Source organism: Lepidochelys kempii, chromosome 3, assembly GCF_965140265.1.
Source record: "Lepidochelys kempii isolate rLepKem1 chromosome 3, rLepKem1.hap2, whole genome shotgun sequence".
NCBI lineage: Eukaryota > Metazoa > Chordata > Testudines > Cheloniidae > Lepidochelys > Lepidochelys kempii.
In genome coordinates, this window is record NC_133258.1 from 140,605,912 (window position 1) to 140,618,567 (window position 12,656).

The 12,656-nt window shown below is 42.3% G+C and overlaps 1 protein-coding gene across 1 annotated transcript in view; it reads right to left on the reverse strand.

Annotated features, from left to right (window-relative positions):
- HNRNPU (heterogeneous nuclear ribonucleoprotein U) overlaps window positions 1-12,656 on the reverse strand; it is a 296,525-nt gene that overhangs the window by 199,524 nt on the left and 84,345 nt on the right. The window lies entirely within an intron of this gene.

A 12,656-nucleotide genomic window follows, 5' to 3' on the forward strand; every position in this document is an offset into this window, starting at 1 on the left:
GATGAAATAGCTTGTAAAAAATTTGATGTGTTCAGTTCTGAACACAATCTATAGAAATCACACACAGCTACTTCTAGAGAAAATGAGGTGCCATAATCTCATTTAAAAGTAGTGTTTTGTTACATATTTACTATCTCTCTCAGGAAGTAACAAGTGGTGGCAGCTGACAAATCTACTCTGACAGCAATTTCCCTGAGTGACTAGTCTGAGTATGATTATTTAGACTTCAGAAGACATAAATTGACTTTCCACGTTGATTTTTTTTCATGTTTAATTCTGAATTGAGGTCAGTGTTACTTTCTCTAGTGAAAGTGAATAGGGTGGTTTCTAGTTGATTAAGGATAATTGAAGTAAATAAAGCACTACAGACATTTAAGACACTAGGAAATTGGTGGTTTCTGCCTCAGATCTAGAGCTGAGGTGGTAATCTCTTGGCAAAGCAGGTTCTTGTTTTCAGCTCAGGGTTGAGGCCATGGGTTGTTTGTTTTTTCCCGATCTAGCATGTATTGTAGCTTTTCTTAGGGTTTGAAAGAAACACAACTGGTTTTCATTGCTACCTAATTTTTATGTACCAACATCAGATTTTTAGGCTTCTGATATACCCACAGCACTGCCACAAATCTCTCTACTTTCATAAAGTGACAACTGCAGCATGTACAATGCAAGAAACAAAGTACAGATACACAGCACAGTTTTTATTGGAGTAAAACTTAATATTTTTTATAAAGCAGACTGGTTGGAAAGTTTGTTACAAAAATATGCTCATGTTGTTGGTAGTTGTACAGATGAAGATATCATCATGTGTTCGACTGTTTTTGTTTTATTTCAAGCCATCCATTCACTTTTTCCATCCTTTGGAAAAAAAATTGACATCTGAACCCTGATGTCTATTCCGTATTGCATCTTAAAGTGATGGTATTGTTATCTCTGATCATGGACTCTAAACTCAGTCTCCACTTGATGCCTAAAAAAAACACCCTGCCAACAGTTGCTCTCATTTGTTAGCAATAGTGCAAGTTACCTTTCACCAGCATTACTGCCAAGCAGGGAATTACACTTTTAGTCAACTAGTGATCACACTGTGTACTAGGAATTGAACACTCCAAAAGGCTGCGAGAATGCTGGACACCTGGAGTCTTTCCATCATAAAACGGGTAGAAAAATAATTCATTGCATCAGGGTTCTAATCGGTTTCCTTTCTGGTTTTTTAATTTTCTGAAAGATAGTACTTTTGATACATACTGTATCTTTAATTACAGAAAGTCACTTTTGTTTAAGATGCCATTTTTTCAGTGAGCCAAAAATATCCAATGTACTGTCAGTGCACAACAATAACTTCAGAATGATTTGATAAAAATGCAGTTGGTTTTCTTTTAAACTTTGCAGCGCAACTCTAATCACAGGTGAGACGTGAAAAATTTCACTCTTGGAAGGTGGTTACAAGTTGTTGAATCTTTACAGACAGATTTTTGTAAACTTGAATTCAAGTTTACTGTAATTCATAGTGTTTGTATAAACTATTCAGAGATTTGACTTTTGTTAGCTTCTTGACATGTCAAGGTGTCTATCATGTTAAACTTAGTCTTCAGTTTATTAAAAATACTTTTATAAAAATTACTGTTTATCGTATTCTTACATTTTCCAAATATTTTTGGTCGAGATTTTGTCTGATCAGTACTGCAATATTAGCTCATCACTTTCTGACAACTTGCAGGAGAAGAATATTTTACTCAATGGGTAAGGACCACCACTTTTTTTTTTTTTGTTATACAGGCCCTGATATTCTAGACTACTTATGATTTAGTACAGGGGGTGCATTTAAAGTTCATTCCAGTTGGAGCGATTACCAGTTCAGGCAGTGTTCCTCACTAGATAGAAATAACTTCTGAAGCTGTAATGTATCAAACTGAAATGAAGTTAAATGTGCCCACTGTATCAATGTTGCTTCTATGCAACCACGAGTAGGCAGGTTTATTTTTTTAAAAAGCCGCAGTAATATTACTGCAGTATCTGTAGGATTTCCTCCAAGGATAGAAAATACAGCAAATACCACAATAAAGCCAATAGACAGAGTAATGGTTCTGTGACAATGGGAATTTTCTGTAATATTTGAGTCCTATGATGCAATCTTGCCTATTGAGGGGATAAGATGTGGCTGTTGGAAGGAGTCAGGGTTCCCACCTGGAGTGTGACCAAGGAGGCTAGACCAAGAGAAGACAGCTTGAACAATGGGGTTCACCTCAGCTTGGCTAACCAGAATGGTCTATGCTTTAACCTTCAGTTGTCTACGCCAGCTGTCCCCAAACTTTTCATGGTAGTGACCCCATTACCCCTGTCGGCATGCCCCCAGGAGTAGGGCCATGGTTCCAGGGGTGGGGCCACAGCTAGGGGCAGACCATGGGCTGGAGCCGGGAAAGGAGCTGAGGGTCAGGGCCAGTGGTTGGGAGCCAAGGCAGGACCAGAGGAGAGTGGGGCTGGGTGATCCTCCCTCCCCTGCTTCCCCTGGGGGCTGGCCCAGGCTTTTCTGTGCCCCCTGAATGTTCCTCTGTGCCCCCCTAGGGGGGCATGCACCACAGTTTAGGGGCCGCTAGTCTGTGCTAACTGAAGGACTTCCTATGCTGTGTTCCAGTTGACTAATAAACCCAACTGTTTTGACAACAGAGTGTCACTGCAATTGCTTTGGGAAGTGCATTAATCCCTGGAGAGTGTACAAGTCTCTCTCAGCTGGACTCTGAACAGAGCTCACCATGTGAAATAGGAGTGCTGACAGCCCAGAGGTCCAGTCTTTGGAGGCAGTGAAGCTGCACGGCTTACAGGGGAGGAAGAGGTGAGACCCTTAGGGAGTCTGGCACACTGAAGGGATTCCTCTGATAGACTTCCAAAGCTGGGGCTGTACTGATCCTATAGATCAGTGACAGGTTCCCAATCTAAATGTACAGCAGACATAATTCCTTCAGCACTAAAGTCATAAAAGCCAAATGAAGATGTCCCACAAGTTTTAACTGGTGGAACTTTAGAGGTCGTGGTAGTTAAATGTGAAATCTGTTCAAAATCTTTGTATGTATTGCCTGAGAGGAGAATGCAGTTACATTTCTGAGAAACAGAAATTGGTATGTGGCTCCACATTTTAAAGGTCTGTTTATTAGTATTGGGATGTGGCATTGTCTCTTGATATGTGGAGTTTTGTGAAGATCTCTACTTTGAAAAGGGATGTAATGTGACAAAGTTCCTCCTCTGCCTTGGTGGGTCCTCTGCTTTTTTGGGGGATTTGCTCGCCTCAGAGGTTCACGGCAGCCCTCAGTTTGGCCATTTCTGCTAGAGGTTCAAACCTGCCATTCACTCAGCTAACCTCATCACTGGCCAGCATGGGGGAAACTGAGAATGATCTCTGTTGTCTCAGGAACAGGCCAGATCCCTTTCCAAGCTAGACCTTCCCTTCTGGTGTTTCTCACAGACCAGGTCAACTGCTCCTGTGTCAGATACGGAGTTGCGGGGGCCCACCCTCTACACTGGGTTCCAGCCCAGGGCCTTGTGGATCACAGCTGTCTACAATATCTCCTGGAACAGCTGTGCGACAGCTACAACTCCCTGGGCTACTTCCCTATGGCCTCCCCCCAGCACCTTCTTTATCCTCACCACAGGATCTTCCTCCTGAAGCCTGATCACGCTTGTACTCCCCAGTCCTCCAGCAGCACACCTTCTCACTCCCTGCTCCTTGTGTGCCCTCCACTAACTGATGGGTCCTGATTTAAACCAGGTGTCCTGATTATCCTGCCTGCCATAATTGATTCTAGTAAGTTCTTAATTGGCTTCAGGTGTCTTAATTACCTTGCCTGTCTTAATTGGTTCTAGCAGGTTCCTGATTGCTCTAGGGCAGCCCCTGCTCTGGTCACTCGGGAAACAGAAAACTGTTCATCCAGTGGAGAGTATATTTGCCTTCTACCAGACTTCTGTACCCCCCTGGTCTGGGTCTGTCACAGTATATAAATGTAATACAGGCCATACTTGGTCAGAACAATGGTCCATCTATCCCAGTTTCCTGTCTTTCAGCAGTGGCAAGTTCCAGATGCTTCAGCAAGAATGAACAGAACAGGGCAGTTTTAGAGTGATCCTTCCCGCCATTCTGTTGCAACTTCCAGCAGTCAGATTTAGAGCCACCCCAAACATGGGGTTGCATCCCTGACCATCTTGGCTAATAGGTTCATGGAGGATAGGTCCATCAATGGCTATCTAATATTTTTTTAACCCGATTATTCTTTTAGCCTTCACAGCAACCCTTGGTAATGAGTTTCACAGGTTGACTGTGCATTGTGTGAAGCTCTTCCTTATGTTTGGTTTTTAAACCTACTGCTTATTAATTACTAATTAACCCCTGGTTCTTGTTAGTGATCTTTACCCCTTCACATCTCTCCACACCATTCATGATTTTATAGACTGCTAGCCCATCCCCTCCCTCACTCCTTAGTTGCCTCTTTTCTAACCTGAACAGTCCCAGTCTTTTTAATCTCTCCTCCGATGGAAGCTGTTCCATTTCCCTAATAATTTTTTGTTGGCCTTCTCTGTACCTTTTCCAATTCCAATAAATATATAATATTTTGAGATGGTGCAACCAGGGTGGATTTGATTTAAATCACTAGTCAGGAAGACTATTTAATCATAGATTTTTTTACATAAAAGTGCATTCTTATAACCTTAATACATATTCTTCACAACTCAGAGACAGATGTAGGCTTCATTTTTAGAAGGTACACACTATACATTTTAATAATTATTTATTTTGAAAACTTTTCAGATTAGTTTTACAGCTCTATCAGAAAATGAATGATTGTTTGTTTTTTTCATTTACCAAAGGTAACTGAAGCAGATAGTTCACCTCCCAATGACTTCATAAATATCTCTAATTCAGCAGGTTAATCACTAATATTTGCAGGATTTTCTTTCCATACTGTATTCAGAAGAGAACACCACCAAACAGACATTTACATTTTTTTATTTAACTAAAACAACATTAGGTATTCTGGATTTTTTTTCTTCAACAGCAAACATTTTAACAAAATAAGCATATGAATTTTTGAATTTAGTTAAACATTCAAGTTTTTTTAAAATCAGGTATATTTTTGTTAATTGTTTTTAACTAAAATAGTTAAATGAAATATTTTGTTAAAAAAAACAAACAAAAATTAAATTGACTGTCAGGCAGGTCCACGTGAGAAACTTAAAATATTGGCTTCTGCAGCTAACTCAGTCATCTTCACCTTCATTTTCCTGTTTCTTCATAATCTGGAAAAGAAAAAACAAGCTTTCCTGCTTTTCCAGGTCCCAAACGATTTCTCAATTTGGAATGAATTAGTCCAAAGGAAGAAAAATATTCTTTCTACGCCAGCAGAAGTAGCTACTGCTGTTTAAAAGTGAGATTATCACTTCAACAGTCTTTGAATCCAAGTGCTTAAGTGACTTTCACCAGTTCGGTGGTGTGACTTTCTTTAAAACATCATCAGCAAACATATATTTCTTGAATGGTTCACCCTTAGTGCTGAAGTTTATTATACTTGGCATTATGGAGAAATGATTGCTGGATGTCCATGTCATAGCCAACTCCTCTTTTTCAGCAGTTAAGGTTTGACCCTGATACCAAGTATTGAGAATATTTGCAAGAAAATGAGCTGGAGATAGTGCTTGTACCATTTCAGGTTTTTTAATGCTTGTAATTTAACTCGGTCATTGCATATTTCTCTTTTTAAGATCTCAGTCAGTTCCTTCCAAATTTCAACCGTGTCAGCAATAAAACAGCTATTTCCCTGCATTTTGTTCAAGGCTACGGAAATAGGCTTCAGGGTACTCAGCATGTGTTCAACATTTCTCTTAAGCCCAACGCTGAGAACTTTGGCTGTGACAGTGACATCTATTTTTTTCATGATTTTGTTCACAAACTCATCAGATTAGGCCAGTTCTTGATATAGTGCTCAAAACAGTCCACTACTGAGTTCCATCGAACAGCTTGTGGGAGAGTTCGCTTGGTTCATCCCACTTTTTTCAGAGCAGCTGCTGCAAAGTGGTTAACAGAAATATTTTGCAATTTTAGTAACATTAGCCTTTATTTCTGGAACACTGAAGTCTTTGGCTAGGAGGTGCATCAAATGAGCACTGCAATCATATGTTATTAGCTTGGGACTCTCTTCTAAATCATTTCTTCTCATCTTGGATACGTTTTCAGCATTGTCGGTGACCAAACTGCGTATTAGACATTTGAATTTTTTTCACCATTTGTTATAGCTTTTACTGCTACTTCTTGTAAGTATTCTGCTGTGTGTGCGCATTTCCTGACGTATCGTTTCTGTAAGGAAGACATTCCCTTCTTCTGTTCTCTCTCTCTCTCTCTCACACTCACACACACACACAACAGGATCATTGTGGATATTGCTCCACCCATCAAGACTCAGCTTAACAATTTCACCCTCTAGACCTTTTGCACACTGCTCAATTTCTCTATTTTCATATGGAAAGGAGAATTTGTTGCATAAACAAACTAGGCAATTTTTTCATCAATTACCTCTTTTTGTAATCTGTTGGTTCTTACCACAAACTTACCTATGGTAGTTTCTGGATGATGGAGATACACCATAGGTACAGCTACAGCTGATATACTGTGGCTGTGTGACATACATGATGTGACTGAATTACTATCATTAGCAGAGAACTCTGAAACTATAGAAAATTATGGTGAACTTGAGGGTGGATAGTCTTCAGAATACTGTATGTTGAGGATGGATTCTGCTAAACAAAATAAGTCCATTACCATACTGCTCATTTAGTATTACTCATTACATTCACTGACACTCAGTACTACTTTAAAGGTGAAATTGTAAAAGGAAGATCTGCCTATTTCAGCTATTTATTTTTTTATCACAACTGCATCTAAAATGATAGTACCATAGAGAAACTATATTTTTTGCTCAACCATGAGAATTCAAGAATAGTCCAGAAGGAAGACAGGCAGTCCTTAAGAAAGAAGTATGAAATAAAAAAGTTTACCAACCTGAAGATCCTGCATGTTCAGACATGTTCCTTTCATCATCTTCAATGCAGCTTCCTCCTGAGAAGGAACACTTCTCATGATGTTGTTTTATTCGGGCAACCAGGTCTTGCATTTCTTTGTTGCACTGTTTGCATTTTGCACACATGCCTGTCTTACCCACAGGTAGAGGAACATCATTAAAATATTCCCAAACAGGGTTTCTTTTACAGCCTGCTGCTGTTATAGCTTTTTCCTTCTAGTGAGAGAGTGGTATGGTAGATCTCAAATCAATGAAGGCTACACTCAAAGACCTCAATACTTATGGAGTATGCTGCTCAAACAGTGTCACTTTTGTTTCTACTTCCTGTCCCTCCCTTCTCACATTTATCTCCAGACTTCTCCTCCTTGTCCAGATCTATTGCGCCCCCAACAATCTTCTATTCATTGAACTTTCTGAAACTTTGCACTTTTAGAGAGAGGTAAGGGATTGACTCTGTGTACACAAATTTGCAGAGGGACAATAGGGTTGAGGTCTTATTTTCCTCAAAGGGCATTTTATCAAAAAAATCCGATTTAAATAAAAATAAATCATTTGATTTTTATCCCCTCTGGGTACTACCAGAATTGCATATAGTATTCAAGGTGTGGCCATACCATGGATTTATATAGTGGCATTATGAGATCTTCTAGTAGTGTCCCTATGGATGCTCTGCTTTAGGTGTGCCAGCATCCCTGTGCCTGGGATTGGAGATCTTCAGTAGCAATGCCTGTTAGGCTGCACATGAGCTCCTGTCCATCTCGTCCTGTGAGTGACTATATAGTGCTGGGCGGTCCAACCACACTCAATTGCTTCTCAATCGCCCTTGGTCTGGGATGGAATCCCTAGCAGAGCCCTTCACAAGCATTGTGAGTGCCTTTAGTGTTAAGTTTCTGTTCAAAGTAGATAGTTGTCATTTCCTCCCCTTATTTTCTTGAAAGAAAAAAAGCAAACTAAACCTTTTCTTTCCCTTCTTTCCTCTCCGTTAACTCTAGTTTAGTATAGATCTTAGGGATCCTATAGGGAAGTTCTCCCTGCTTGGGGTTATGCCTGGCTCTCCTGGGTTTAAGAGATGCCTCTCTTGCCGTGAGGCCATCCCCGTCAGTGATGGACACTCCTGGTGCATTTGTTGTCTGGGCAAGGGGCACGTACCACAGAAGTGCACCCACTGCCTCAAATTGCAAATGCAAGCCCGAAAGGTCCATGAACTGAAACTAAAATTGATTAGGATGGAAAGCTCATTGCGGCCAGACTCAGACCCTGGCCCCAATATCTTTCTTGCACAGTGATCTCCGTCAGCACCATCATCTGCTGCCCCACACTCTCCATGTGCTGCAAAGAGAAAATCTGTAGTCGCTCAGGATGACAAGAAACACCCACCAAGGAGCCACCTTCCCCCCCCGACCCCCAAAAAGGATCCCCCAGCATAGGCTGTGATCTACACATCTTCTGGAATGAGACCTGGCTTCTTTGACTGCCTGGGTACTTCCAGTATCGGTGTTATCGATAGGTCTAAAAGCCCTAGGGTGGGACCACATAAAGATTACCATCGCATGATACTGACAAAGACAGAGCAAAAATCTCAAAGTCGGTACCAGCTACCTCAGCTAGGGTCCAAGTGCCTTAGCACCGGCAATTGGCACCTATTGGCTACTTGACAGACTGCACTCTGAGCTCGGCACCAACAACATCTGCACCGATATCTAGACCTTCTACAGCATCAGTGCACTCACACCATATGGTACCAATGATGATCATGCCGGTACCACAAGAGTTCAGATTCCTGAGAGATCTGGTCATTTCTGAAATCCTGGAGTTACTGCTCCTCCCATACTGAACTACCAGCAATTCACGTCTCTTCCCCGGAGATGGAAATACTACTACACTCTTCCTCACCACCTGGACCTGCCCTCTCCCTTCTCCAGTGAGGAGAAGGAGAACTACTCAGTTGCACCCCACACACCCCATTATATCTCAGGACAGTGTAATGTAACCCGTATATGCATCCTCGATACCAAAACACTAGAACAGAACCAAGTCCTTAGTAAAGGCATCCTGGATGCCACCTCATAATCCTATTCCCCCCACACTAGCCATCTTGGGACCTTTGGGTGGCGTATAGATGACACTTTCCTCAACTACCCACTTATCAGAGGGACCAAAAGACAGTCTCCATCCTCATCAGTCTCTAGGCCTCCTGAACCAGAGGTAGAACCTTTCAAGGAACACAAGGAAGAACTGGAGGAAGAAATCATACCTCCAGCTAACATCTTCTCATTCTCCCCAGAAGAAGCAATCATACCACCATCTCCCAGAGCTGTGGATGATTTTAGGCAATTTCAAGGACTCTTTTGCAGAATAGCGGACTCTACAGATTCCACTAGAGGAAGTTTGAAAGCAGCCATATAAGTTATTACAGACCTCCTCACTGGTAAAAATTGCACTCTTGATCAATGAAGCCTTATTGGACTCAGCCACAGTGGTCTAGCAGAACCTGGCATCTCTACCACTTACCAGCAACAGTGTGGACAAGAAATACTATGTCCATGTGAAGGGAATTCTTATTCTCCCACCATACTCCAAATTCCCTTGTAGTCAATGCAGTGAATGAGAAGAGAAGAGAACATTCCCATATGACCCCATATGACAAAGAATGGAAGAGGCTAAACCTCTTTGGTTGCAAGGCTTACTCATCCACCAATGAGTACCACCAATTCAGGATTGCTAACTCTGAGGTGCTTGTGCTCCTATCAAAATATAACCATAAAAACTATTCCAAATTCACTTAGTTTATTCAGCATATCCCAGAGGACAAACAAGAACAAGTCCAGGCACTAGTGCCTGAAGGTCAACTACTGGCATGTACTGCGCTGCAGACCTCCCTGGATGCTGTTGACACAGCGGCCCAATCCATAGCAATATCTGTGGTCATGAGATGGGCTTTGTGGCTACCCCTATCAGGATTACCCAGAAAATTACAGACTACTGTGGAGGATCACCTGTTTTAAGGCCCCAAACTCCTTGCCAAGCGTAGTGATGAATCCTTTCATTCACTGAAGGATTGAAGAGCAACGCTACGCTCACTTGGCCTTTAAATACACCGGCGCCAAAGAGATGACAAGGTAGATACCAACCTGTCCCGAGATCTCAACCTCCATCTTTCAGTCCCCAACAGCACTATGATCCACAACGCAGACATCAGAGACCCCCTCCTAAACACAGGCAGACATCAATGCAGTCGGCTATAACTCATCCATCTATCTTGAAATAACTGTTTTGAAAATTTGGGCGAGGCCCTGAGATGTCTCCCCCTAGACCAGATGCTGCAACCATCAATAAAATCCATCAGTTTGGCAACCATTTGACCCCATTCTACCCAATGTGGTGAACAATCACCTCTCACAAGTGGGTGTTGGAAATTTATAAACAAGGGGTACGCCATTCCGTTCCTCTCCCTTCTGCCCCCACAACCACCTCCCCATGCCTCTTCAGGGACCCTTTTTATGAGCATCTTCTAGGAGAAGAGATAAGCTACCTTTTTCAACTGGGTGCCATAGAACCAGTGCTGTTCCAACACAGAGGGAAAGGCTTTTACTTCAAATACTTCATAATCCAAAAGAAAAATGGCAGATGGAAGACTTAGCCTCGATTTGAGGAACCTCAATGGTCTGTCAAACTGCAATGGTTCAACATGGTCATGTTACAACAATAATCCTAGCACTAGAACAAAGGGACTGAGTCTCGGCCCACGACCTCCAAGATACATACTTCCACATCTCCATACACCCGTCACACAGGAGATTTCTCAGATTTGTCCTGGGGACAGACCATTATTAATACAGGGCAATACCCTTTTGGCCTTTCCACAGACACCAGAATTTTATCCAAGGTCCTACCAGTGATGGCAGCACCTCTCCGCAAACAAGGGGTGATGATATTCCCATATCTAGACGACTGCCTCATAAAGGCCCCATCGCAAGGTGACATGCTCGAAGCGATAAGGACAATGAATATTTTCTTGAGACTGGGCCTAGAACTAGACATACACAAATCAATACTGACACTGGTACAACTACTGGAATTTATTGGGGCACAGTTGGACACAGTAGAAACCAAAGCTTTCTTACCAACCTACAGATTTGTCATGATAGCCTAATTTCCAACGTGAGAACCAGCCCACAGATCTCCTCCAGAGCTTGCCTGCAATTGCTTGGTAAAACGGCATCAACCACATTCATTGTAAAACACACCAGGTGCCATATGTGCTGCCTCCAAGGATGGCTTCAAACAGTTTACCTGCCACACAGACACAGCCTGAGTAAATCTCTCTCTGTACCGCTCAAGATCAAGGACTCATTACACTGGTGGACAAAACCCCAGAATGTCTGCAGGTGAGTTCCCTTCCTTCACCCCCCCACCCCCACCATCCTTAAGACTGATGACTGACACCTCCCTCCTCGTTTGGGGAGCGCATCTACAGAACCACGCATACAGGGCAAGCGGTCACTATCAGAGTCTACGTTGTACATCAGCCTTCTAGAATTATGTGCAGTCCACAATGCATGTCTCCACTTTCTACCAATCAGGAACAAGTACATGAGTAATGACGGACAACACTGCCTGTATGTTTTCTATCAACAGACAAGGGGGAGCAAGATCTCAATTCCTGTGCATCAAAGCCCTAAAATTGTGGAACTGGTGCGTCTAACATGGAATCACTATCTCTTCTGCATACCTACCGGTCACCGGAATGCCACAGCAGACTCACTGAGCAGGAAGTTCTCACAAGAACACAAGTGAGAGATAGACAAGGCAATCCTACAGACAATATTCAGTCACTGCAGAATCCCAACCATAGATCTATTCACCACACCAAGAACACCAAAAGTCCATGATTTTTTTCTCCAGAGCAGATCTGGGTCATCAATCCCCAGGCGACACCTTTCTTATCACATGGAATGCACATCTCCTCTATGCCTTTCCACCTTTTCCCCTACTATTCAAGGTGCTTCACAGGATACAAGTAGAATGAGCCAGAGTCATTCTAATAGCCCTAACATGGCCACGACAAATATGGTATCCTTACCTCTTGCGCATGGCGGTTTATCCTCCAATAACTCTACAGCCAAATCTACACCTCCTCTCTCAGAATGCAGGTTGTATTCTCCATTGGAAGGCCTGGTTCCTTCAACGTTCCAGGCTCCTGGGATGACCTGTTAAGATGAGGTAAAAGAAATCCTTTTAAATAGCAGACACTCAACCACATGCCATACTTACCTGCACAAATGGAAATGATTCCAGACCTGGTGTAACACCAAACAGGTTTAATCGCAGAGCGCTCCTTTACCACTCATACTGGACTACATCCTCGAACTCAAGAAATCAGGACTCCTTGAGTTCCATTTGAGTATACCTGACTACCATTTCTGCATTCCATTCTAAGACGACCATTAGGTTTTTACCTACCCAATGACAAAAAAAAAAATTCCTTAAGGGCCTTCAAAACTTGTACCCTGAGGTATGATATCCTACACCACCTTGAAAAAAGAAAAGGAGTACTTGTGGCACCTTAGAGACTAACAAATTTATTTGAGCATAAGCTTT